The sequence below is a fragment of the Somniosus microcephalus genome, chromosome 10 (genome assembly GCF_052327205.1).
Source record: "Somniosus microcephalus isolate GS21.2 chromosome 10, FLI_Smic_1.0, whole genome shotgun sequence".
Lineage (NCBI taxonomy): Eukaryota > Metazoa > Chordata > Chondrichthyes > Squaliformes > Somniosidae > Somniosus > Somniosus microcephalus.
In genome coordinates this window covers 78,171,727-78,197,299 of record NC_140996.1, presented here as the reverse complement: position 1 = coordinate 78,197,299, position 25,573 = coordinate 78,171,727, and positions in this window count along the sequence as shown.

Genomic DNA, 25,573 nt, shown 5'->3' with positions numbered 1-25,573 from the left:
TCTGATCGACGTGGCATCTCACAATGTTCTCCCCGACATCCACTGTGTACATTAATGGCCCCTGCCTTGTGCATATAGTTCCGGGTTGCCATTTCTCTGTTCGGTCGTCATGGGCCAAGACTGGTTGTCCTACATTGAAGCTCCTTGTCGGCTTCTCATTGATGTGCTGGAATTGTTTATCCTCAACATTTTTCGCACATTTGGTCTGAGCAAATCCAGACGAGATCTCAACCTTCGGTTAAAGAACATCATGGCCGGGGTCTGGTTGGTGACTGCATGTGTCGCATTTCTGTAGGCTAATAGGAAATTGTCCACCTTATGCTGTAGTGGAATTTCATCATTGCACATGGCATTTATCGCCTTTTTAAAGTTTTGTACGAACCTCTCAGCCAATCCATTTGTGGCTGGATGATACGGGGCGGATGTGTAATGCCTGACCCCATTCCTTCTCATAAATTTCCGAAACTCTTCGGACACAAACTGTGGTTCATTATCAGAGCAAATCTGCTCTGGCAAGCCGTTCCTGGCAAATATGGTCCGTAGGACAGCAATCGTTTTCTCTGTAGTGGTTGAGGACATTTTTATCACCTCAGGCCATTTCGAGTGAGCATCCACTGCTATTAAGAACATTGAGTCCATGAATGGACCAGCAAAATCAATGTGCACCCGTTGCCATGGAGAGGAGGGCCACTCCCATGGGTGTAGAGGGGCATGTGGTGGTGCATTTTGGACCTTCTGGCATCCTGAGCAGCTCTTGGTTAGGTCCTCGATTTGTTGATCGATCCCCGGCCACCACACATAAGCCCTAGCAAGGCTTTTCATTTTCACCCCTCCCAGATGACCTTCCTGAAGCTCAATTAGCACTCTCACAGAGTCACAGAAACCCCACAGTGCAGATAGAGGCCATTTCAGCCCATCGAGCCTGCACCGACACATCTCTCCCGATCCCCGTAACCCCTACACCAACACACATCCCACCCGATCCCCGTAACCCCTACACCAACACATATCCCACCCTATCCCCGTAACCCCACGTATTTAATCCCCCTAACACTAAGGGTCAATTTTATCATAGCCAATCAACCTAACCCGCACATCTTTGGACTGTGGGAGGAAACCGGAGCACCCGGAGGAAACCGACGCAAACACGGGGAGAATGTGCAAACTCCACACAGACAGTCACCCGAGGCCGGATTCGAACCCGGGTCCCTGGCGCTGTGAGGCAACAGTGCTAACCACTATGCCACCATGCTGCCCTCTCTCCCTTACCTTGGGTGGAATCACTACTCGGGATCCACACATCACTGTCCCCTGGCATACTGACAGCTGTTCTCTTCTGGATGAGAATGCTGGCAACAGTGAGTCGCCATGTGTTGGCCATCCCCTCACCGTCAAATCATATACCCAAGACAGTGTCGGATCATTGCGGGTCTCCTTCTCTATATCCGCGTTCGTTACTGGCAATCGTTCAATTATTGACGAATAAAATATCTCGATAGGGTCCACTGCTGGTGCTTCCTCCACAGTAGGCAGTGGCAGGCGTGATAGCCCATCAGCGTTTCCATGCTGTTTCGTGCCTTTATATTCTATTTCATATTGATTCGCCCCTAGAAACAGGGACCATCTTTGTAACCGTTGTGCAGTCATCACTGGAACGCCCTTCTTAGGATTAAAGGTGGAGACAAGTGGTTGGTGGTCAGTCAGCAAGGGGAACTTCTGCCCATGCAGATAGTGGTTGAATTTTTATACTCCCAATACTAGGCTGAGGGCCTCCCTGTCAATCTGGGCTTAGTTGCACTCAGCTGAGGTTAGTGACCGAGACGCAAATGCTGCTGGCCTCTCCAACCCGTCTGGGAATTTGTGTGACAGAACCGCTCCAATACCATAGGGTGATGCATCACATGCCAAACGAATTGGTAGTGCTGGGTTGAAATGGGCCAACACCTCTTTTGATGTGATCAATTCTTTACACTTCTGGAAAGCTCATCTATGTTCGTCATTCCACTTCCATGGTACCCCTGTTTGCAGTAGGGTGTTCAGTGGGTGTAATACCGTGGACAAATTTGGTAAGAACTTATGGTAGTAGTTTACCAGCCCGAGGAACGACCTCAGTTGTGACACATTTTCCGGTGCTGGAGCCTTGACTACTGCCTCAATCTTTTCAGGGGACTTATGTAACCCCTCTTCATCGATTACGTGGCCACAATACGAGATCTGCTTCTGGAAAAACTTGCAATTGTGGCGATTAGCTCGTAGCCCATATTCCTTTAATCTGGTGAGCACCTTCTCCAAGTTGGCGAGGTGAGCACTGTCATTTTCGCCTGTGACCAGGATGTTGTCCAAATAACACTGGGTCCCTGGAATCCCTTGCAGAACTTGATCCATCGCCTTTTGCCAAATAGCCGGAGCCGATGCTACCCCGAACACCAGCTGGTTGTATTGATAGAGAACTTTATGAGTGTTGATCGTGAGGTATTGTTTCGAGGCTTCTTCTACCTCCATTTGCAAGTACGCCTGGGCTAGATCAATTTTGGTGAAGCGTTTACCTCCAGATAGTGAGGCGAAAATATCCTCAATTCATGGAAGTGGCTATTGTACCGTGTGAAGGACTGGGTTCACTGTCACCTTAAAATCCCCACTGATGCGGACCTTCTTTGGTTCCCCAGGCATATTACTCAACGACCTCTTCATTACAGGAATGATGGGTGTAGCCCACTTGCTCCAGTCTATTTTGGACAGTACTCCTGAACGTTCCAACCCTTCCAGCTCTGCTTCAACGGCTGGTCTGATCGCATAAGGCACTGGTCTGGCCTTAAGAAACTTTGGACTTGCATTTTCCTCTATTTTAATCATTGCTGTTATGCCTTTTAGTGTTCCGAGTCCCTCCTGGAACACTTCTTTTGCGTCAGTTAGCATTTTTGACAGTCGTCCAGGTGTGGCGTCATCATCCATTTTGGCCTCAACCTTCAGTGCCTGTATGGAATGCCAATCTAATTGTATCTTCCGGATCCATTCACGTCCTAGCAGTGGTGGTCCTCCATCTGGCAATACATATAAGTCCATTTTAGGTATTTCCTGGCCTTTGTATATCACTTTCACCCTTATTTTTCCTTTGGGGTAGACTTTTTTGCCCCGTGTACGTCTTCAAGACAATCTCTGTAGCTTTCAAGGGCATATGTGAAAATAGCCGCTTGTAGTCCCTTTGGTTTATGACTGTTAGGGCTGATCATGTGTCCAGTTCCATTTTCACTTGGACTCCGTCTATCTTGAGTGTAACCCAGATAGTCTGGTGATCCTCCATTTTGGTTACCTTATGTAGTTTCAGACAACCCAGCTCCTTGCTTCCGGAGTCTGTGCCACTTTTCTGTTCGTCTGAACTACTGTCCATCACCTTGTGTACCTTTTTGTACTTCTCCTGTGGAGATTTCTTGCTGTTGGTTTTCTTCCCAGGCCTGCAGACTCTTGCTATGTGTCCTGCTTTTCCACACTGTCTGCCCACTTGGTCCTTGAACCAACAATCCTTCTGGTCGTGTGTTGTTCTGCCGCAGCGATAACACTTCCCTGTTCCATAGGACATTTCATTGGTGCCATATTCTTGCGGTCTCCGTTGTATCTCTGCAGCGCCCCTTGCGGCTGCTTCGTGTGATACTGCCATACTGAAAGCCTTGTCCAGCGTAAGATCCTTTTCTGATAGAAGCCGTTTCTGGGTTCCTTCACTATGAAGCCCACACACAAACTTGCCCCTTAACGTATCTGCAAGTCCCACTCCAAACTGGCAGTGTTTCGATAGCTTGCGCAGTTCCGTTAAGTACTCAGCATTGCTTTCGTCTTTGTGTTGGTTCCTTTTATGGAACTTAAATCACTCTGCTATCAGCAGCGGTGTGGGGTTTAAGTGGTCCTGCAGGATTTCTACTATGCTTTCGAAATTCTTATTCACAGGCTTCTCTGGGGTTATTAGGTTACATGGATAAGTTTTTGCACCCATGGAATTTAACAAAACCAGTGCTTTCCTAGCATCTGGCACTTCATTCGCCCTGCAGTACACCTCAATACGTTCCACATATGTCGCCCAATCTTCGACTTCATTGTTGAACGTAGAGGTACTGCCACTCTTCGGCATCCCTGGGTGTGATTTAACTGTCAAAAATGGCGTCTCCCGCGCTTTCCCTTCTTCTCCGCTGGCACAAAATGGCGTCTCCCGCGCTTTCCTTTCTTCCCGCGCTCGCCCTTCTTCTCCGCTGCGGCTTCTAAAAATGGCGTCACCCACGCTCTTCCTTCTTCTCCACGGCTCAACGGCGTCTCCCGCGCACTCTCTTCTTCTCCCCGCGGACACTGTTCAGCCTTTGAGCCCTGGCTGCGCGCTGCGTGTTTTTTTTTTCTGTGCGCCTTTCCCGTTTCCGCCGCTCGGTCCAGAACCCGACTGCTGCTTTACCCTCTCTCTCTCTGTTTTGTTTTTCCTCGACGCCGCTCGGTTTTCAACCCCCGGCTGCGCCCTGTGCGCTTCACCCTCTATCTTACCCCGTCGACGCTGCTTGGCTTTTTCTTTGCCATCGGTCAGCTCAAGCCGCCGCTGTCCGGGAAGGGTCTGCGCTGTACCTGGTACCTGTCGTCAGTCTGTTGCTGATCATTGTGGCTGGGGAACCAAGCCCGGCTCTCCACAGCCTCCCCTGCGATGTTCACTCTCTGCCGGACAACTGGGCGGTTGCTCATGGTCGACGCCCGTGTTTCTGGCCTCGACTTTCTTCCACCACCCTCCCGGAGCGAATCCTCGAAGGGAAATGCTGAGTTGCAGGTAGATTCGAATCGACACTCATCGCCAATGTTAGATCCGTGATTCTGAGAGTATGATTTTTTTCAATAACCACACGGATGCTGTAACTTAACAATCAACAGGTATTTACTGGAGTAGGGTAGTCTCAAGACTGGGGGTACAGAGGCATGCTCAAGGCTTATATACAGGTGTGGTCACTGCCGGTATTACAGTATACAGGAGCTGTAAAAGTAGTTCTCTCTTAAAGGTACATACACTACACTGGGAGGCTTCTTCCTCCCTGAAGAAGGGAAGAGCACCTCTTTATTTGCTCTTGCGCCCTCTACTAAACCCTGCAGGGCAACGTCATCTAAGCAGGGTGCAGCCCTAGGTCTCTGGCTGGCCATTCTTCCTGCAGGTGCCTCTAACATGCAAGGGCAAAAGCTTGGCAGTCTGCAGAAGAAGCAAGGCTTGTTGCAGACCTTAAATGCAGCAGCAATGATGATGTCATTGGAGGTGACTTTCAGACTGGAAAAACTCACTTTGGAACTCAGTTGGCCAATTAAGTTAAAATGGCATCATTTTCCCACATCGATTTAGAATCGGGTGGCTAACACGAAATGCGGATTACATGACCCCAGCCCGCCCCACTATCAAAACCTAGCCCAATATGTAGGGTCGCTTTTTCTTATACTTTCAATATTTTATTAACCTCTAAACTCAGAAAGTTGAATTGTCACATTACGAGTATAAAGGCGGGAATCCAGAGCGGCAGAGCGGGGCTATAAAAGCCCCAGAGACCAGGTAAGGCCTCACAGCGTCGGCGGGAATCTCGAGCGGCAGAGCGGGGCTATAAAAGCCCCAGAGACCAGGTAAGGCCTCACAGCGTCGGCGGGAATCTCGAGCGGCAGAGCGGGGCTATAAAAGTCCCAGAGACCAGGTAAGGCCTCAGAGCGTCGGCGGGAATCCTGAGAGGCAGAGCGGGGCTATAAAAGCCCCAGAGACCAGGTAAGGCCTCACAGCGTCGGCGGGAATCTCGAGCGGCAGAGCGGGGCTATAAAAGGCCCCGGAGACCAGGTAAGGCCTCACAGTGGCGGCGGGAATCTCGAGCGGCAGAGCGGGGCTATAAAAGCCCCAGAGACCTTGTAAGGCCTCACAGCGTCGGCGGGAATCCTGAGCGGCAGAGCGGGGCTATAAAAGGCCCCGGAGACCAGGTAAGGCCTCACAGTGGCGGCGGGAATCTCGAGCAGCAGAGCGGGGCTATAAAAGCCCCAGAGACCAGGTAAGGCCTCACAGCGTCGGCGGGAATCTCGAGCGGCAGAGCGGGGCTATAAAAGCCCCAGAGACCAGGTAAGGCCTCACAGCGTCGGCGGGAATCTCGAGCGGCAGAGCGGGGCTATAAAGGCCCCGGAGACCAGGTAAGGCCTCACAGCGTCGGCGGGAATCTCGAGTGGCAGAGCGGGGCTGTAAAAGCCCCAGAGACCAGGTAAGGCCTCACAGCATCGGCGGGAATCTCGAGTGGCAGAGCGGGGCTGTAAAAGCCCCAGAGACCAGGTAAGGTGTACCAGTCTCCAGTCTCGGAGGGGAGGAGAGAGGTAAAAAGTAATCCAAGTGTGGCGTCACCAGAAAGTGGGTAAGTGATTGGTTGGTGAGTATTTCTCCCTTTTGAAGCTTAATCTCTTTGGTTTATAGTTTCTAAGGTGTGATGTTTACCATCTAGAATCGGGGCAGAGGGTATTTAAGAATAATATTAATAAATTTAATTAATTACATAGAATGGGAGATCAGGTGATGTGTTGCTGCTGCAATATGTGGGAGCTGGTGGACACCATTGATGCTCACGGTGATCACATTTGCAGTAAGTGTTGGCTGCTCGAGGAATTCCGGCTCCGTGTTGAAGAGCTGGAGTCCGAGCTTCAAACACTGAGACACATCAGGGAGGGGGGGAGTTACCTGGACTCTGTGTATCAGGAGGTATTCACACCAATTAGATTAATTAATTCAGATGTAGTCCGTGGCCAGGGTCAGGATGGTGTGACTAGAAGTGAGGCAGGTACGGGGATCCAGGAGGTAGTGTTGGAGGAGCCGCAGCCCTTGCACTTGTCCAACAGGTTCGAGGCTCTTACTCCCTGTGAGGTTGGGAACAGGGACTGCGGGGAGGATGAGCAACCTGGCCACAGCACCGTGGAGCAGGGGGCCATTCAAGTGGGGGGAGTTAAAAGAAATGTTGTAGTGGTAGGGGATAGTATCGTTAAGGGGATAGATAGAGTTCTTTGCAGCCGAGAGCGAGAGTCCCGAAGGCTGTGTTGCCTGCCCGGTGCCAGGGTTAAGGACATCTCCTCTGGACTGGAGAGAAACTTGGAGTGGGAGGGGGAGGATCCAGTTGTCGTGGTCCATGTTGGTACCAACGACATAGATAGGACAAGGAAGGAGGTTCTGCTGAGGGAGTTTGAGCAGCTAGGGGCCAAATTAAAAAGCAGAACCACAAGGGTAATAATCTCTGGATTATTACCTGAGCCACGAGCGAATTTGGCTAGGCCAAATAAAATTAGAGAGTTAAATGTGTGGCTCAAAGACTGGTGTGGGAGAAATGGGTTTTGCTTCCTGGGACACTGGCACCAGTACTGGGGCAGGAGGGAGCTGTTCCGTTGGGACGGGCTTCACTTGGCCAGTGCTGGGTCTAGAGTCCTGGCGGATCATATAACTAGGGCTGTAGAGAGGGCTTTAAACTAACTAGTCGGGGGGAGGTTCCTAGAGAGCAAATAATAAAAATGACAACAGAGAAGGTCATAGACTTAGGTAGCAGTGGGGAAATTGTAAACCAGAGCGTGTCAGGAAGGGGCAGAAGGTATGGAGTAAAAGGTAAAGTAATAAAAAGGGCAATGTTGAGTCTGTGTGTCCCAGTTATGCTTAGGATCAATCACTGGACACAGACAACAAGAATAACTTTTAACAGGTCTTTACTATTCGGAGGTCAGGGCTGAACTGCCCAGCAAATCCCTACACAACACTTATATACCGGTGTGGTCACCACCGGTATTACAGTATACAGCAGCCAAGAGAAAGTAGTACATCTCTTAAGGTAGTTCTCTTAAGGTGGAACAGGTTACATACACCACAATCCTCCCTTTTTAGCTTAACAGTTATATCCCCATTTAACATAACATAATAACATATATATATATACAACTTCATGCAAAACAGTTCAAAGATTCAGTCTCTGAGGAGGCCTCCTGATTCGAGTTGGATAACGCCTTTCAGGGGTCTCTGATTCTCGTTGCTGGGGTGACTCATCTAGTTGGTCTCTTATGGATTGGACATCATCATCAGGTACATTCACTTCTGAGGTAGATGCTTCAGGTTCACTAACTTCTTCCACGGTTGTCTCTGCCGTAACCATGGGTTCGACCCTTGTTCTCGATTCTACCAGTTGGTCAGCATGACACCGTATTACATTTTCACCAATATCTACCGTGTACACCAGGGGTCCTTGTCTGGCCCGAATTGTTCCAGATTGCCATTTCTCGTTTTTATAGTCCCGGGCTAACACTGGTTGTCCTATTTCGAAACTCCGAGTGGTCTTGTTATTTATATGCTGGAACTGTTTGTTTTCAACTTCCCTCCGCACATTTTGTTTTAACAAGTCCAACCTGGACCGCAACCTCCTGTTATAGAACATCATGGCAGGACTTTGGTTTGTCACTGGATGAGTGGCGTTTCGATATGCCAGTAGGAATTTGTCCACCTTGTGTTGTAGTGGAATCTGATCTTCGCTCATGGCCTTTATTGCTTTTTTGAACGTTTGTACAAATCTCTCGGCCAACCCGTTTGTAGCCGGATGATATGGTGCAGAGGTATAATGTTTCACCCCATTCTTCTTCATGAATTTCTAGAATTCTTCTGACACGAACTGCGGTCCGTTGTCTGAACATATTTGATCTGGCAATCCATTTCTTGCAAATATCGTTCTCAGCACCGCGATTGTCTTTTCCGAGGTAGTGGTAGTCATCTTAATCACTTCTGGCCATTTAGAATGTGCGTCCACCGCAATTAAAAACATGGAGTCCATGAATGGACCAGCAAAGTCAATATGTACGCGTTGCCATGGGGTTGAAGGCCATTCCCATGGATGCAGCGGTGCAATCGGAGGTGCATTTTGCACTTTTTGGCACCCTGAGCAGCTTTTCGTCAGATCCTCTATCTGTTGGTCGATACCCGGCCACCACACATAAGCCCTAGCAAGGCTTTTCATCTTGACTCCCCCCAGATGACCTTCATGCAGTTCCTTTAGAACTCTCTCTCTTAACTTAGGAGAAATAATCACCCTTGTTCCATACATCAATGTTCCTTGACAGACGGACAGCTGTTCTCGTCTTGCTGAGAATGCCGGTAACAGTGGATCACCATGTGCTGGCCATCCCTTCACTGTCACTTCGTAGACCAGGGACAGTGTCGGGTCGTTCCTGGTTTCTCTTTCAATACTTGCATTGGTGACTGGTAAACATTCGATGATGGTCGAGTGAAATAACTCAACAGGGTCAACCGTCGGTGCCTCCTCCTCTGTAGGTAGTGGCAGGCGCGACAGCCCATCAGCATTACCATGCTGCTTTGTACCTTTGAATTCAATCTGATATTGATGTGCCCCTAGGAAAAGGGACCATCTCTGGAGTGTGGTAAACCACTTTTATCGTTCACTATCATTACTCTATGGTTATCACTGTTTATATCGTCACACTATGTTTATCACTGTTTATATCGTTACACTATGGTTATCACTGTTTACACTGTTGTATCACTACACAAGGTCACCTCTTGTCACGCTGTTATACCTGGGCTGACCACTGCTGACTCCGCCCATGACTCCGCCTGCTTGCCCAGGTATAAAGGTGGTCGACTGGCTGGTATTCCTCCTTGTTGGACCCGATCACCCACGAGGGTGGACTCTGTCATTTAGCCAATAAAAACCTATAGTTACTATCTTAACTCGTCGCTTTTCATTGGATGAATTGATAGGTATATCAATTTTATTGGCTAAATTTTGAAATGAGTGGACCGGAGCAGCCAAACGACCAGCCAAACGGCCAGCTACAACAGCCACAGCAGCCGGCCTGGCTGCGAGCCCTCCGACCGCCGTACCTGGATCTAAACCCACAGGCAGCGAACTCAGCCCTCGACTTCAAACACTGGCTGAGCTGTTTCGAATCCTACCTGGGAGAATCCGGCGTGCCTCCGGGATCCAAACTAAGAGTTCTGACCGCCCAAGTGAGCCCTAAAGTATTTGCATTCATCCAGGACCTTACTACATACGAGGACGCCCTCAGTCTGCTGAAAGAGCAGTACCGGAGCCCGGTAAATTCTATGTATGCCAGACATCTCCTAAGATCCCGCTCGCAACAGCCAGGAGAGTCTGTAGATGAATTTTTACGGGCGCTACAAACACTCGGCAGGGACTGTGACTTTAAAGCTGTAACGGCGGCAGAAAATACTGAAGGGAATATCCGCGATGCCTTCGTGAAAGGCCTTCGGTCTGACTACTCATGGCAAAGACTGCTCGAATCAAAGGACCTCGACCTGAATACAACTGCAGCCCTCGCTCGCTCTCTGGAAGTGGCCCATCGGGACCTCAAGGCGTATTCCAGGTACTGTGCTGCGCGACCCTGGGACTCGGGCCCGACCCCGGCCACAATACCCCTCGCACCGCCGCCTCTGGGACCTACCTCAGCGTCGGCGTCCCAGAACCGATCGGGACCGCCACCCCCGGTACCGGCTGCAACATTGGAGCCCCGCGATCGGGCCGCCGGCTGCTTCTTCTGTGGCCAGGCGAAACACCCGTGGACGCGCTGCCCTGCAAGAAACGCGACCTGCTCCGATTGCCACAAGAAAGGCCACTTCGCGAAGGCCTGCAGGGGGAGAGCCACAGACGCCAGCAGTGCCTCATGCGAGTTGTGGGGGCGGCCATCTTTCATCAAGGCCACAGATGCCAGTGTCCCCTCGTGTGAGTCGTGGGGGCGGCCATCTTTGATCAAGGCCACCGACGCCAGCAGGGCCTCATGTGAGTTGTGGGGGCGGCCATCTTCTCCGCCATTTTATTCAACGTCGTGGGCGCCGCCATTTTGTCCACCACACTCGTCCGCCACCTTGTCTCCAGACCCGACCACCGCCTCACCCGCAGACTACAGCAGCTCGCTCAGCCATACACTAGCCTCCGTCACACTGGACCAAGCTCGCCCGCATCACCTGTCCAAGTCCATGATGGACATCAAAGTAAACGGCCACGCCACGACCTGCCTGTTCGACAGCGGAAGCACGGAGAGTTTCATCCATCCAGGCACGGTGAGCCACTACTCCCTCACTGTCCGGCCAACGCGCAACCGGATCTCGATGGCGTCGAGGTCCCATTCTACAGACATCAGCGGCTACTGTGTTGTGACCCTGTCGGTTAGGGGCACGGAGTATAAAAATTTTAAACTCCTCGTCCTGCCCCAGCTCTGCGCTGCCGTCCTACTAGGGCTGGACTTCCAACCCCACCTTCAAAGTGTCACTTTGGCATACGGTGGACCCCTCCCCCCACTCACAGTCGACAACCAGCAGCCATTAAACCGCCCACCGTGTGCCACCTGCGGCCTATCCACCCTCAAGGTCCCGCCCCCCTCCCTGTTCGCTAACCTCACCCGCGACTGTAAACCCGTCGCCACCAAGAGCAGGCGGTACAGCGCCGGGGACAGAGCTTTTATTAGCTCTGAGGTGCAGCGTCTGCTGAAGGAGGGCATCATCGAGAGGAGCAACAGCCCCTGGCGTGCCCAGGTCGTAGTCGTTAAGACCGGCAATAAAAACCACCTGGTCATCGACTACAGCCAAACCATAAACCGGTACACCCAGCTGGACGCATACCCCCTTCCCCGCATATCTGATATGGTCAATCAGATTGCACAGTACCGGGTATTCTCCACCATCGACCTTAAGTCGGCCTATCACCAACTCCCTATCCGCCCTGAGGACCGCCAGTATACCGCCTTCGAGGCGAATGGCCGCCACTACCACTTCCTTAGGGTTCCCTTCGGCGTCACCAACGGGGTTTCGGTCTTCCAAAGGGAGATGGACCGGATGGTTGACCAGAACGGGCTGCAGGCCACGTTCCCTTATCTAGATAACGTCACCATCTGCAGCCGCGACCGGCAGGACCACGATGTTAATCTGGAGAAATTCCTCCGTACGGCCGAACGGCTGAACCTCACTTACAATAAGGAGAAATGTGTGTCTTGCCATCCTCAGCTGCGTAGTAGAGAACGGAGTCATCGGCCCCGACCCCGAAAGAATGCGCCCCCTCATGGAGCTTCCCCTCCCCCACTGTCCAAAGGCACTGAAGAGAACCCTGGGGCTCTTCGCTTACTATGCCCAATGGGTGCCGAATTATGCGGACAAAGCCAGACCCCTCATGAAGTCCACCTCCTTCCCCCTGACGGCAGAAGCGTGCGCAGCCTTCTCCCTCATAAAGGGAGACATTGCTAAGGCCACAATGCACGCGGTAGATGAGTCTATCCCTTTCCAAGTGGAGAGCGATGCATCCGACTTCGCCCTAGCTGCAACCCTTAACCAGTCAGGGAGACCTGTGGCCTTCTTCTCAAGGACTCTCCAGGGCCCTGAGATCCGACACTCTTCGGTCGAGAAGGAGGCCCAGGCGATCGTGGAGGCAGTACGACGCTGGAGGCATTACCTGGCAGGCAAACGATTTACCCTCCTCACCGACCAGCGTTCGGTCGCTTTTATGTTTAATAACAAGCTGAGGGGCAAAATCAAGAACGACAAGATCTTGAGGTGGAGAATCGAGCTCTCCACCTATGATTATGATATCTTGTACCGGCCTGGTAAACTGAACGAACCCCCAGATGCTCTATCACGAAGTACATGCGCCAACGCGCAAATTGATAGACTGCAGACCCTCCACAACGACCTCTGCCACCCCGGGGTCACCAGACTTTACCACTTCATTAAGGCCCGCAACCTGCCGTACTCCATCGAGGAGGTCAGGACCATGACCAGGAACTGCCAAACCTGTGCCGAATGCAAACCGCATTTCTTTAGGCTGGACAGAGCAAGCCTGATCAAGGCCACCCGCCCCTTCGAGCGCTTGAGCATCGATTTTAAGGGGCCCCTCCCGTCCTCTGACCATAATGTGTACTTCCTCAACATCATTGATGAGTACTCCCGTTTCCCCTTTGCCTTCCCCTGCCCAGACATGACCAGTACCACGGTCATCAAATGCCTGAACGACCTCTTCGCCTTGTTCGGGTTCCCGAACTATATACATAGCGACCGGGGCTCATCCTTCATGAGCGAGGAACTTCGCCAGTTCCTACTAGCGAGAGGCATTGCTGCAAGCAGGACCACCAGCTACAACCCCCGAGGGAACGGCCAGGTGGAAAGAGAGAACACGACTGTCTGGAAGGCCGTTCTCTTAGCCTTAAAGTCTAACGGCCTGCCAACCTCTCGCTGGCAGGAAGTCCTCCCGGCAGCGCTGCATTCTATCCGGTCACTGCTTTGCACGGCCATTAACGCCATCCCCAAGAACGAATGTTGGTTTTCCCCAGTAAGTCAACTACGGGAACCTCGCTACCAACATGGCTGACTTCTCCGGGGCCCGTCTTGCTGCGAAAGCACGTGAGGGCCCATAAAATGGACCCCCTGGTCGAGAGGGTGGACCTCCTGCACGCCAACCCCCAGTACGCCTATGTGGCATACCCAGACGGGCGGGAGGACACAGTCTCCTTACGAGACCTTGCACCCTCGGGCACCCCTGAGACACCACCGTTACCCCCACCACCCCCCCAAATCCAGCCCAGGTAGACGGCATGCCGGAACCCCACGAGCCTTCGCCGACCACGCAGACACCAGCATTAACATCGGATACTGCATCACCGCCACCGCTGCTGCGCCGATCAGAAAGACTTACGAGGCCTCCGGACAGACTGACATACCCGAACTGGTAGTACACTTCACCCCGCCGGACTCAAATCTAAACAAGATGTGAATGTGGTAAACCACTTTTATCGTTCACTATCGTTACACTATGGTTATCACTGTTTATATCGTTACACTATGGTTATCACTGTTTACACTGTTGTATCGCTACACAAGGTCACCTCTTGTCACGCTGTTATACCTGGGCTGACCACAGCTGACTCCGCCCATGGCTCCGCCTGCTTGCCCAGGTATAAAGGTGGTTGACTGGCTGGTATTCCTCCTTGTTGGACCCGATCACCCACGAGGGTGGACTCTGTCATTTAGCCAATAAAAACCTATAGTTACTATCTTAACTCGTCGCTTTTCATTGGATGAATTGATAGGTATATCACCCTTCCCCATGAAGAACACAATAAAAAAGACCACCAATTCCAGCAGTACACAATTATCATAATCACTCTTTATCGACAGCAAAAACAAGCAATGAAAATATGACACAACCAACAGCACTTACAATTATTAAACTATTCACCCTGGTGCTTACCCTTAGTGGCTTTTGTATAAGCGCTCTTCCCTACACTGGTGCTTCTACAAAGTACTACCCAAGTGGCAGCAGCACGCGAAGTGGGTGGCTGCTGAGAATCTGAAGAGGGCAGTTCAGATGACCTCCTGGGATACCCTTCAGAAGCTGTGGATTGTGTTGGCGCTACCCTCTCAACATAGGCTTGAGCAGTCTGATCTGCCTGGCTGACAGGCAACTGCAAGGGCAATGTGGAGTGGCGGGGGAGGGAGCAGGAATGGAGAGAGGCCAGTAGGCTCCTGCTCTATGATTCCCATGACATTACCTCGGGGCGTCTCTTCAGCCAGCCCAGTTAACTGCTGGAGGACAGATCTCTGGGCAGCTGAGACACTCCGCAAGTCCCTTTCAACCGAGGAGCCCAGAGCCACCAAGGCATAAGAACATAAGAAATAGGAGCAGGGATAGGCCATTCGGCCCTTCGAGTCTGCTCCGCCATTCAATAAGATCATGGCTGATCTACTACCTCAACTCTACTTTCCTGCACTATCCCCATATCCCTTGAGTCCCTTAATATCAAAAAATCTATCGATCTCTGCCTTGAATATACTCAATGACTGAGCCTCCTCAGTCCTCTGGGGTAGAGAATTTCAAAGATTCACCACTCCCTGAGTGAAGAAATTTCTCCTCATCTCAGTCCTAAATGGCCGAACTCGTATTCTGAGATGGTGACCCCTGGTTTGAGACTCCCCAGCCAGTGGAAACTCCTCCCTGCATCTACCTTGTCAAGCCCTGTAACAATTTTGTATGTTTCAATGAGATCACCTCTCATTCTTCTAAACTCTAGAGAATATAAGCTTAGTCTGTGAAGGAATAAGCCATAGAACCTATTCAGAGAAATACACCATTCTATGAAAGAATTCTGGCCTGATTAAAACATGACAAACTGGGTCTGGAAATCTAGAAACCTAACTATGAAAAAGCTGTGAAAGCATTCTGGCTATAGAGATAAGATAGTTGTTGACACTGAATCAATAACCTTATTGAAACAGAAGGTTAAAGGCTCCGGTAGGCTGAACCTTTTGGAATGAGACAATGGTTCATCCTGGTTAAGGTGTTCTAATTTCCACTTCGTAAAGAAGCACATAAAAGTAAGCAACATCTGCCTTCGTAAAAATGACATCAAGTAAAAAACACACCTGCCATTGCATCATTTTTTATGGTGAACTTAGAACACCTAGGGAAGAGACATAATTCTATAATGCTACCAGCTGAGATGATGGTAAGAATTGCAGGGGTCAGCAGAAAAATGACTAGAAATAATTAGCTTACATCAGCAGAAAACCTTAAAGGAAATACCACTGGAAAAAGGTATAAATATTGAACTCTCAAATGGGTTAGTAGACTCGCATTAAAGGGGCAAAGCGATTCTAAGCTTCAGAGGCAGCTCTGTAAGTCTCCAACACTTTGACCTCGGGGATCAAAGGTATTTGATTTTGGTGGATATCCTGAATAGAACATTAAGAACTGTAAAACTGTAGCAAAGTTAAGATTGGAGAGTAAGGTTCTCTGATAAGCTTTCTCTTTTTGGAGCTGTTAATGTTGCGATTGACTCACCAACTGTAAACTGCATGTTGGTTCTTTAATAAATCTATATATTTTTAGAATTGTCTCACATAAGACTTCTGTATCAAACTCGCAAATTCAATTTCTGTACACTCTTTGGTGAGGAGTTGCAGAATTCTGGGGGAGTTTTCCGGACCCTCATAATATCCGGAATGTTACAGTCTAGCTAAACTTATTAAAAGTGCTATCTGGAGGACAGTAACATTTTCAGGTTGTTCCTTTCCTTTAGGGAGAGATGGTCCAGACCTTGAGACCCAATTAAGCGTCTTTAGGATTTGGCTACCTCAAACTTTAGTTCAAAGTGAATATCTGAGGAATATGCTTGATCTGGGGTAGCCCTAAAGGGGCTAGGACTAATAATTATCCCTTCAGTTGGCACCCAACGTGTGTGTTAATGAGTTGATACTAAACCCTATACTTATATTTATACCTATATCCCTCTCATAGATTGTTAAGTATAGAAGGAGTATTTTACTGACAGTGGTACTAAGACCCAGATTTAAGTCTCTAGAGATGACAAGTCCCTGATCAGGCCTTGTCAAACTTAAATCAGGACTCCCTCAATATACCATTGAGGTCTAGAAATTTCTCATAAAGTTCATATTAAACCCTAACTGAGGTTAGGTCCTGACGAAATGGAAAATGCTGTAGAAATTGACCAAGTCTTTTTATTAGGAAATTCAAACAATTGCTTTATTAGGGGAAATAATCCTATCCCTGTATCTCCACAAGACCAAGTAATAATTTTTGATCGATCGTCAATGATGATTAAAAAAGGGACATTCCAACAATCCTCAGCTGGGATGGGGATAGTAGGGATGTTTCAAGATTCCTATTCTTCTTATCCAGAAGAATTACTGTCCATAACCCTTGGCCATAAAGACAGCACAATATGCTGAAGCCACAACGCTACATTATGCTTTAGAAAAGGCAGACCCTATTAAACCCACATTAATCTGTATGGATAGTGACTATTATAAAAGAGGATATAACCAAGATCTAGTTTTCTGGGAGCAAACAAACTTTACCAATCATAAGGGTAAATCCATAAAACATAAGTCATTGTGGGAAGACATTCTCCGTTCGAGAATGGAGAAACAGAATTGTCAGGTGATTTATGTAAACGAACATACCACTGGGACAGTACACTTAAAAGGATACAGTCTTGCAGACGAACAAGTGAAATGTTCGGTCTGCATGACACCTCCTCGAGAATGGTCTGCCAATATTAGAGTTATCACTAGGGCAGAACGGGCAGCTAATCAGGATGAGGAACTGATTCAGATATTAGACCCAACAAAAGAGCCAATGGGAAAATTCTTTATTGACTTTATTGGGCCACTTCCCCCGTCTTTGGGATACAGACATGTTCTTGTTTGTGTAGATGGATGCACTTTAGGATTTGGTTACCTCAAACTTTAGTTGAAAGTGAAACGTCTGAGGAATACGCCTGATCCGGGGAAGCCCTAAAGGGGCTAGGACTAGTAATTATCCCTTCAAGTCTACTCAATCTGTCCTCATAGGACAATCCCCCTATCCCAGGAATCAGTCTGGAGAACATTTGTTGCACTCCCTCTATGACAAGTATATCCTTCCTTAGGTAAGGAGACCAAAACTGTACACAATCCTCCAGGTGTGGTCTCTCCAAGGCCTTATATAATTGCAGTAAGATGTCTTTACTCTTATACGCAAATCCTTTTGTAATAAGGGTCAGCATACCATTTGCTTTCCCAATTGCTTGCTGTACCTGCATATTAACATTCAGCGATTCATGTACCAGAACACCCAGGTCCCTCTGAACACCAACATTTCCCAATCTCTCACCATTTAAAAACTCTGCTTTTCTATTGTTCCTACCAAAGTGGATAACTTCACATTTCTCCACATTATATTCCATTTGCCATGTTCTTACCCACTCACTTAACCTGTCTATATCCCCTTGCAACCTCTGTACATCTTCCTCACAACTTACATTTCCACCTAGCTTTGTAGCATCAACAAACTTGGTTCCCTCATCCAAATCATTGAAATAGATTGTAAATAGCTGAGGTCCAAGCACTGATCCTTGTGGTACCCCACTAGTTACAGCCTGCCAACCCAAAAATGACCTGTTTATTCCTACTCTCTGTTTTCTGTCCGTTAAGCAATCCTCAATCTATGCTAATATATCACCCCCAATCCCACGAACCCTAATTTTGTTTAATAAACTCTTGTGTGGCACCTTATCGAATGCCTTTTGAAAATCCAAATACACTACATCCATTGTTCCTCTTTATCCATTCTGTTAGTTATAACCTCAAAAAATGCTAACAGATTTGTCAAACATTACTTCCCTTTCATAAATCCGTGATGATTGTGCCCAATCCTATTATTATTTTCTAAGTGCCCTGTTACCACGTCCTTAATAATAGATTCTAGCATTTTCCCTACTACTTATACCAGACTAACTGGTCTGTAGTTCCCCGTTTTCTCTCTCCCTCCTTTCTTAAATAGTGGGGTTACATTTGTTACCTTCCAATCCGCGGGAACCATTCCAGAATCTATGCAATTTTGGAAGATGAGAACCAATGCAACCGCTATCTCTACAGCCACCTCTCTCAAAACCCGAGGATGTAGGCCACCAAGTCATGGAGATCTATAGGCTTTCAGTTCCATTAATTTCCCCAGCACTATTTCCTTACTAATACTAATTTCTTTCAGTTCCTCATTCTCACTAGAACCTTGGTTCTCCACTATTTCCAAAATGTTTTTTGTGTCTACTTCCGTGAAGACAGACACAAAGTATTTGTTTAACTTCTCTGCCATTTCCATATTCCCCATTATAATTTCTCCTGTCCCAGCCTGTAAGGGACCCCTGTTTACTTTAGCTAATCTTTTCCTTTTTATATGCTTATAGAAGCTTTTACAGTCTGTTTTTATGTCTCTCGCTAGTTTACTCTCATATTCTATTTTCTCTTTCTTTATCAATTTCTTGGCCCTCCTTTGCTGAATTCTAATATCCTCCCAATCCTCAGGCTTACTGCTCTTTTTGGCAACTGCTTGGGCTTCCATTGCAGCACTTTTTCATTCCATAGAAGCTATTTGGCATTCCATGGAAGCAGCTATGACTATAGTCAAGCTGTGACCTCAGTCATCAGATGCTGCATGATGTTGGTCTCCACGGGTCGCTGGATGGAATTGGCCAGCCTCTCCATGATCTGCGTCAAGCCACAATCCAAGCTGGAGGCGGACTCATCCATCCCCTTAGCCACGACACATAAGCTTACAGGCAGGCTATCTATTGCACCAAGCATTTACTTTGTCAAACCCATCAGCCTTCTTCTGAAGCTTGGCCTTGTGAGGTCACCATTGACTCCTCTACAGTAGAACTAGTATGCAACCTTCCCCACCCCCCCCACCCACCCCCCCAGCAAGTTGGCACCTGTGGTGTTCCTTCTACGCAGCATGGCTGCTGCCCATTAGTACCCAGTGCTTGACACTGTGAGGATCTGTGTTCTGCCTTAGCTTCTAATTTAAACAATGTGCTGGTCTCTGAGCTGATGCCTGCCTTTTTCTTCCTCCACCTCTTCCAGAGGACTAGAATACAAGTGGGTAGAAGTTATGCTGCAGCTATACAAAACCATGGTTATACCACACCTGGAGTACTGTGAGCAGTCCTGGGCACCACAACATAGGAAGGATATATTGGCCTTGGAGGGAGTGTAGCGTCGGTTTACCAGAATGATACCCAGACTTTAAGGGTTAAATTACGAGGACACATTACACAAATTAGGTTTGTATTCCCTAGAATTTAGAAGGTTAAGGGGTGATCTGATCGAAGTTTTCAAGATATTACGGGGAACAGATAGGGTGGATAGAGAGAAACTATTTCCGCTGGTTGGGGATTCTAGGACTAGGGGGCATAGTATAAAAATTAGAGCCAGACCTTTCAAGAGTGAAATTTGGAAACACTTCTACACACGAAGGGTGGTCGAAGCTTGGAACTCTCTTCTGCAAATGGCAATTGATGCTAGATGAACTGTTAATTTTAAATCGGACATTGATAGCTTTTTGTTAACTAAAGGTATTAAGGGATATGGGCCAAAGGCGGGTATATGGACTTAGGTCGCAGATCAGCCATGATCTCATTGAATGACGGAACAGGCTCGAGGGGCTCAATGGTCTATTCCTGTTCCTATGTTTCAATGTTCCTATTGGCTTCCCGATCACCAGAGAGAAGCAGGACGAGCATGCATGTGGCTTTGCCAGGATAGCGGGCTTCCGCATGGTGCAGGGCACCATCGACTGCACCAACTTGGCATTGCGGGCACCACATAACAATCCTCAGAGCTTCCGTAACTGCAAAGGCTACCACTCACTTAATGTGCAGTTGGTGTGCGACCACACACAGCGAATCCTTAATGTCAATGCCCACTATCCTGGCAGCAGCCACGATACCTTCATCCTGCGACAGACAAGAGTGCCAGCACGCTTCCAGCCACCGCATCAAGCTCGCGGGTGTGCTTGGAGACAAGGGCTATCCACTCTCCACCTGGCTCAGGACTCTTCTCTGCAACCCCAACACTCCTGCCCAGCACTCATATAATGAAAGCCATGCTGCTACCAGGAACATCATCGAGCAAACCATCGGGCTACTGAAGCAATGGCTTCGCTGCCTTGATCGCTCGGGTGGAGCCCTCCAGTGCTCAGTATGAGCGGGTGTCCCATCTCGCGGTGGTCTGCTGCATACTCCACAAGTTGGCCATCATGAAGGCCCAGCCTTTATCACCAGGGATTGTGGAACCACCTCAGGAGGATGACAAGTGGCAGGAGGAGGAGCAGGAACAGGAAGGAGGGAGGAGGCAGCGAGAAAAATCGACCTTCCGGACGGAGTGTCCATGACCGTCTCATCAGACTCTGATTTGCATGAATGAAACCCCAAATCCCTATAGCTCACCACATCCCCATCATACCATCACTGTCTCACACCATATCACAGCATCCTCCTGGGTGCAAAGGTGAAATGAGCGGCACCACAAAAGATTCCAATCACAATTAATAAATTTATCTATAAACACATCACACATATCACATGAATTCTAATAACTAGTCACTCTTGTGCAATCCCTTAGTGCCCTGTTGTTCGTGTGCCTTTTCCTACTCTAGTGTTCCTATGCAGTGTGCCACCAGTGGCTGCATCACGGCTGGTGGAAGGCTGCTGAGTTTCCGTGCAGGACACTTCAGATGGCCTTGCAGGACGACCTCTACCAGCTGTGGACCTAGAAGACCCAGCTGCAGACTGCACCGCCTTGGCATGTGCGGCAGCAGTCTGGGCTGGCTGGCTGGCAGGCAGCTGCAAGGGCAATGGCGGAGTGGCAGTGGTGGGAGCAGGAATGCTGTCATCCTGAGAGAGGACAGCAGGTTCTTGCTCCACAGACACACTGCCACTCCCCCGGGGCAGAACCTCAGCATTCCTAGCAATCTGTTGGAGCACAGAATAGTCCCACTCGCCAGCTATTTCCCCATAGTCCAGCATGGTTTTCCTTTTCAAGAATTTATCCAATTCCCTTTTGAAAGTTATTATTGAACCTGCTTCCTCCTCTCTTTCAGGCAGTGCATTCCACATCATTACAACTCGCTGGATAAAAAATTGTTTCCGCATAGCGCCTCTGGTTCTTTTGCCAACTACCTTAAATCTGTGTCTCTGATTACTAACCTTCTCCTTATTTATTCTATCAAAACCCTTCAAGATCCATTTCTCTATCAAGAATATCTGATTTTTGAATTGCCGCATTGCTCAATGCAGGGTGCATCATGCGTACACCTGTAGTGAGTGTCGGTGCGCTATTTGACTATTGGGGGACATCACATCCAAGACAACAGCTTTTCTCACCTGACTTCCACCCATATTGCACCTAAAAGGGGAAGGGTGGTATCACTGCATAATGATCAGCTTTGAAAACATTGGTGGCTTTGTTTTCCCCTTCCTAACTCACGGACACTGACAGAAATTGTTAATCACTGCTGCTGTTATCGCCAAGGTCAGCTAGTTTAGCACAGGCCAGACATCAAACCAAGTTGATCTGTATGGTTTACTACATGTACACGATGCAGTGTCTTTAAAATGTAGGTAAATGTATAATTTCTATAAATTAGATACACATGCCTGGAACTTGTACGTAAATAAATTATATAATTTCTATAAAGCTGGTATATGCATTGTAAATGATAGATATACTTCTGTGTATATAGCCATCAATGTGGTTTGAAGCATTTTCTCACTAAATTAATTTCAATATAGATAAGTGTGAGGTGGTGCATTTTAGTATGAAGAATAATGAGGCCAAATACTCCTTAGAAAATAAGGGGGAAAAGTTGATCCCCTTAGTGCCTCCCGTTAGTGCCAGTAGATGGCATTAATCACTGGGGCGAGGTGAATCCAGCACCACATGCCAAATCTGCCACCTGCCCCCCGTAGCGCTGCTGGTAAGAGGTATCGCCGGGAATGTCAATGCCAGGTAGATGTCAGTGAGCGTGGGCTGCCTGAATTGCAAAATTGATTCACGCCACTTACCTTATCGCCTGGAGTAAATACCATCAGGGAGAGCTGGAGTGCAGCACCAGGAAGCCGGCTCCAGGGACGGTATATAAAGGGATCATTAGTAATCACTTGCAGCTGTCAGGTTAGTGCAGTTTCAATGGTTTCTTGTTAGTTTCACCCATTGCAACAGTTTCATTCAGTAATTTCAAGGTTCTTTTATATCAGGAGACTTCTGGCAACTAAAAAGTAGTTACATTTATTCTTCAAAGATTTAAACTGCTACACTTGGTAACATTAATGGGGGCTGTACTGGCATGTCACCTCACCCTCCAGGACCTATGGCGGAGGGAGTGTAGGCAGCGAGAAATATGGGAACATGTGCGCAGCGGGAGGAGGAGGGCCACCAGGCCTCTCACCAGGAGGCCTTACCCTCCGAGAGTATTCCGAGAGCACTTCTCCTACCTACAATTAAGCAGGTAGCAGTGCATTAGAAAGTTTTGCTTCACCAAGGAGGTGGTCACAGAACTCTGCCAACTCCTGCAACCAGACCTCCAAACTCAGACCACGGCTCTCCCAGTGGCAGTCAAGGTCACCATCAGCCTCAATTTCTTCACCAGCGGATTCTTCCAGTCAGCAACAGGAGACATAGCTAACATCTTACAGTTTGCCATCCATCGCTGCATCCGGGAAGTCACTGAGGCTCTCTACAGTAGGAGAAGGGATTACATTTCCTTCCCCATCACGAGAGAGAAGCAGGACGAGTATGCATGTGGCCTTGCCAGGATAGTGGGCATCCCCATGGTGCAGGGCAACATCGACTGCACCCACGTGGCTTGGCGGGCACTACGTAACAATCCTGAGAGCTTCCATAACCGCAAAGGTTACCACTCACTTAATGTGCAGTTGGTGTGCGACCACACACAGTAAATCCTTAATATCAATGCCCGCTATCCTGGCAGCAGCCACGATGCCTTCATTCTGCGCCAGACCGGTGTGCCAGCACTCTTCCAGCCACTACGCCAAACTCGAGGGAGGCTGCTCGGAGACAAGGGCTATCCACTCTCAACCTGGCACATGACTCCTCTCCACAACCCCAACACTTGTGCTCAGCATTCATAGAAACATAGAAACATAGAAGATAGGAGCAGGAGTAGGCCATTCGGTCCTTCGAGCCTGCTCCGCCATTCAATGAGATCATGGCTGATCATTCAAATTCAGTACCCTGTCCCTGCCTTCTCCCCATATCCCTTGATCCCTTTAGCCTTAAGAAATATATCCAACTCTTTCTTGAATATATTTAATGAACTGGCCTACACCGCCCTCTGTGGCAGAGAATTCCACAGGTTCACCACTCTCTGGGTGAAGAAATTCCTCCTCATTTCAGTCCTAAATGTCCTACCCCTTAAACGTAGACTATGACCCCTGGTTCTGGACTCCCCGACCATCGGGAACATCCTTCCAGCATCTAGTCTGTCCAGGCCTGACAGAATTTTATAGGTTTCGATGAGATCCCCTCTCAATCTTCTAAACTCCAGTGAGTATAAGCCCAATCGACACAATCTCTCCTCATACGTCATTCCTGCCATCCCAGGTATCAGCCTGGTGAATCTTTGCTGCACTCCTTCCATGGCAAGGACGTCCTTCCTCAGATAAGGTGACCAAAACTGCACACAATACTCAAGGTGTGGTCTCACCAAGGCCCTGTACAACTGTAGCAAGACATCCTTGTTCCTGTACTCGAACTCTCTTGCTACGAAGGCCAACATACCATTTGCCTTCTTAACCGCCTGCTGCACCTGCATGCTTACCTTCAGCGACTGGTGCACAAGAACACCCAGGTCTCTTTGCACTTCCCCTTCTCCCAATCTATTGCCATTCAAATAATAATGTGCCTTCCTGTTTTTGCCACCAAAGTGGATAACCTCACATTTATCCACATTATAGTGCATTTGCCATGTTTCTGCCCAATCACCTAACCTGTCCAAATCGTATTGGAGTTTCATGACATCCTCCTCGCAGCATACCCTCCCACCCAGCTATGTGTCATCTTCAAATTTGGAGATATTACATCCAATTCCCTCGTCCAGATCATTAATATATATTATGAACAGCTGGGGTCCTAGGACCGATCCTTGCGCTACCCCACTAGTCACTGCCTGCCACTCGGAAAACGACCCGTTTATTCCAACACTTTGCTTTCTGTCCGCCAACCAGTTCTCTATCCAAGTCAATACCTTGCCCCCAATCCCATGTGCCTTAATTTTGCATGCTAATCTCTTATGCGGGACCTTATCGAAAGCCTTCTGAAAGTCCAAATACACCACATCCACTCGTTCTCCCTTATCTATTTTATCAGTTACATCCTCAAAAAATTCCAGTAGATTAGTCAAGCATGATTTACCTTTTGTAAATCCATGTTGACTTTGTCGGATCCTGTCACTGCTTTCCAAGTGCTCTGCTATTACATATTTTATAATGGACTCTAGCATTTTCCCCACTACCGATGTCAGGCTTACCGGTCTATAATTCCCCGCTTTTTCTCTGCCACCTTTTTTGAATAGTGGGGTAACATTAGCTACCCTCCAATCCATGGGTACTGTTCCAGAGTCTATCAAGTTCTGGAAGATGACCAGCAATGCATCTACTATTTCTAGGGCCACTTCCTTAAGTACCCTGGGATGTAGATTATCAGGCCCTGGGGATTTATCGGCCTTCAGTCCCATCAATTTTCCTAATACCATTTCCCTACAAATACTGATTTCTTTCAGTTCCACCCTTTCATCAGACCCTATGTTCCCTGGTATTTCTGGGAGGTTATCTTTGCCCTCCTTTGTGAAGACAGACCCAAAATATGTATTTAATTGGTCAGCCATTTCTTTGTTCCCCATTATAAATTCCCCTGATTCTGACTGCAAAGGACCTACGCTTGACTTCACCAATCTTTTTCTCTTCACATATCTATAAAAGCTTTTACAGTCAGTTTTTATGTTCCCTGCAAGCTTACTCTCATATTCTATTTTCCCTTTCTTAATTAATCCCTTTGTCCTCCTTTGTTGAATCCTGAACTGCTCCCAATCCTCAGGATTATTGCTTTTTCTGGCCAATTTGTATGTCCTCTCCTTGGATCTTATGCTATCCCTAATTTCCCTTGTTACCCACGGTTGAGTCACCTTTTTTGTTTTATTTTTATGCCAAAATG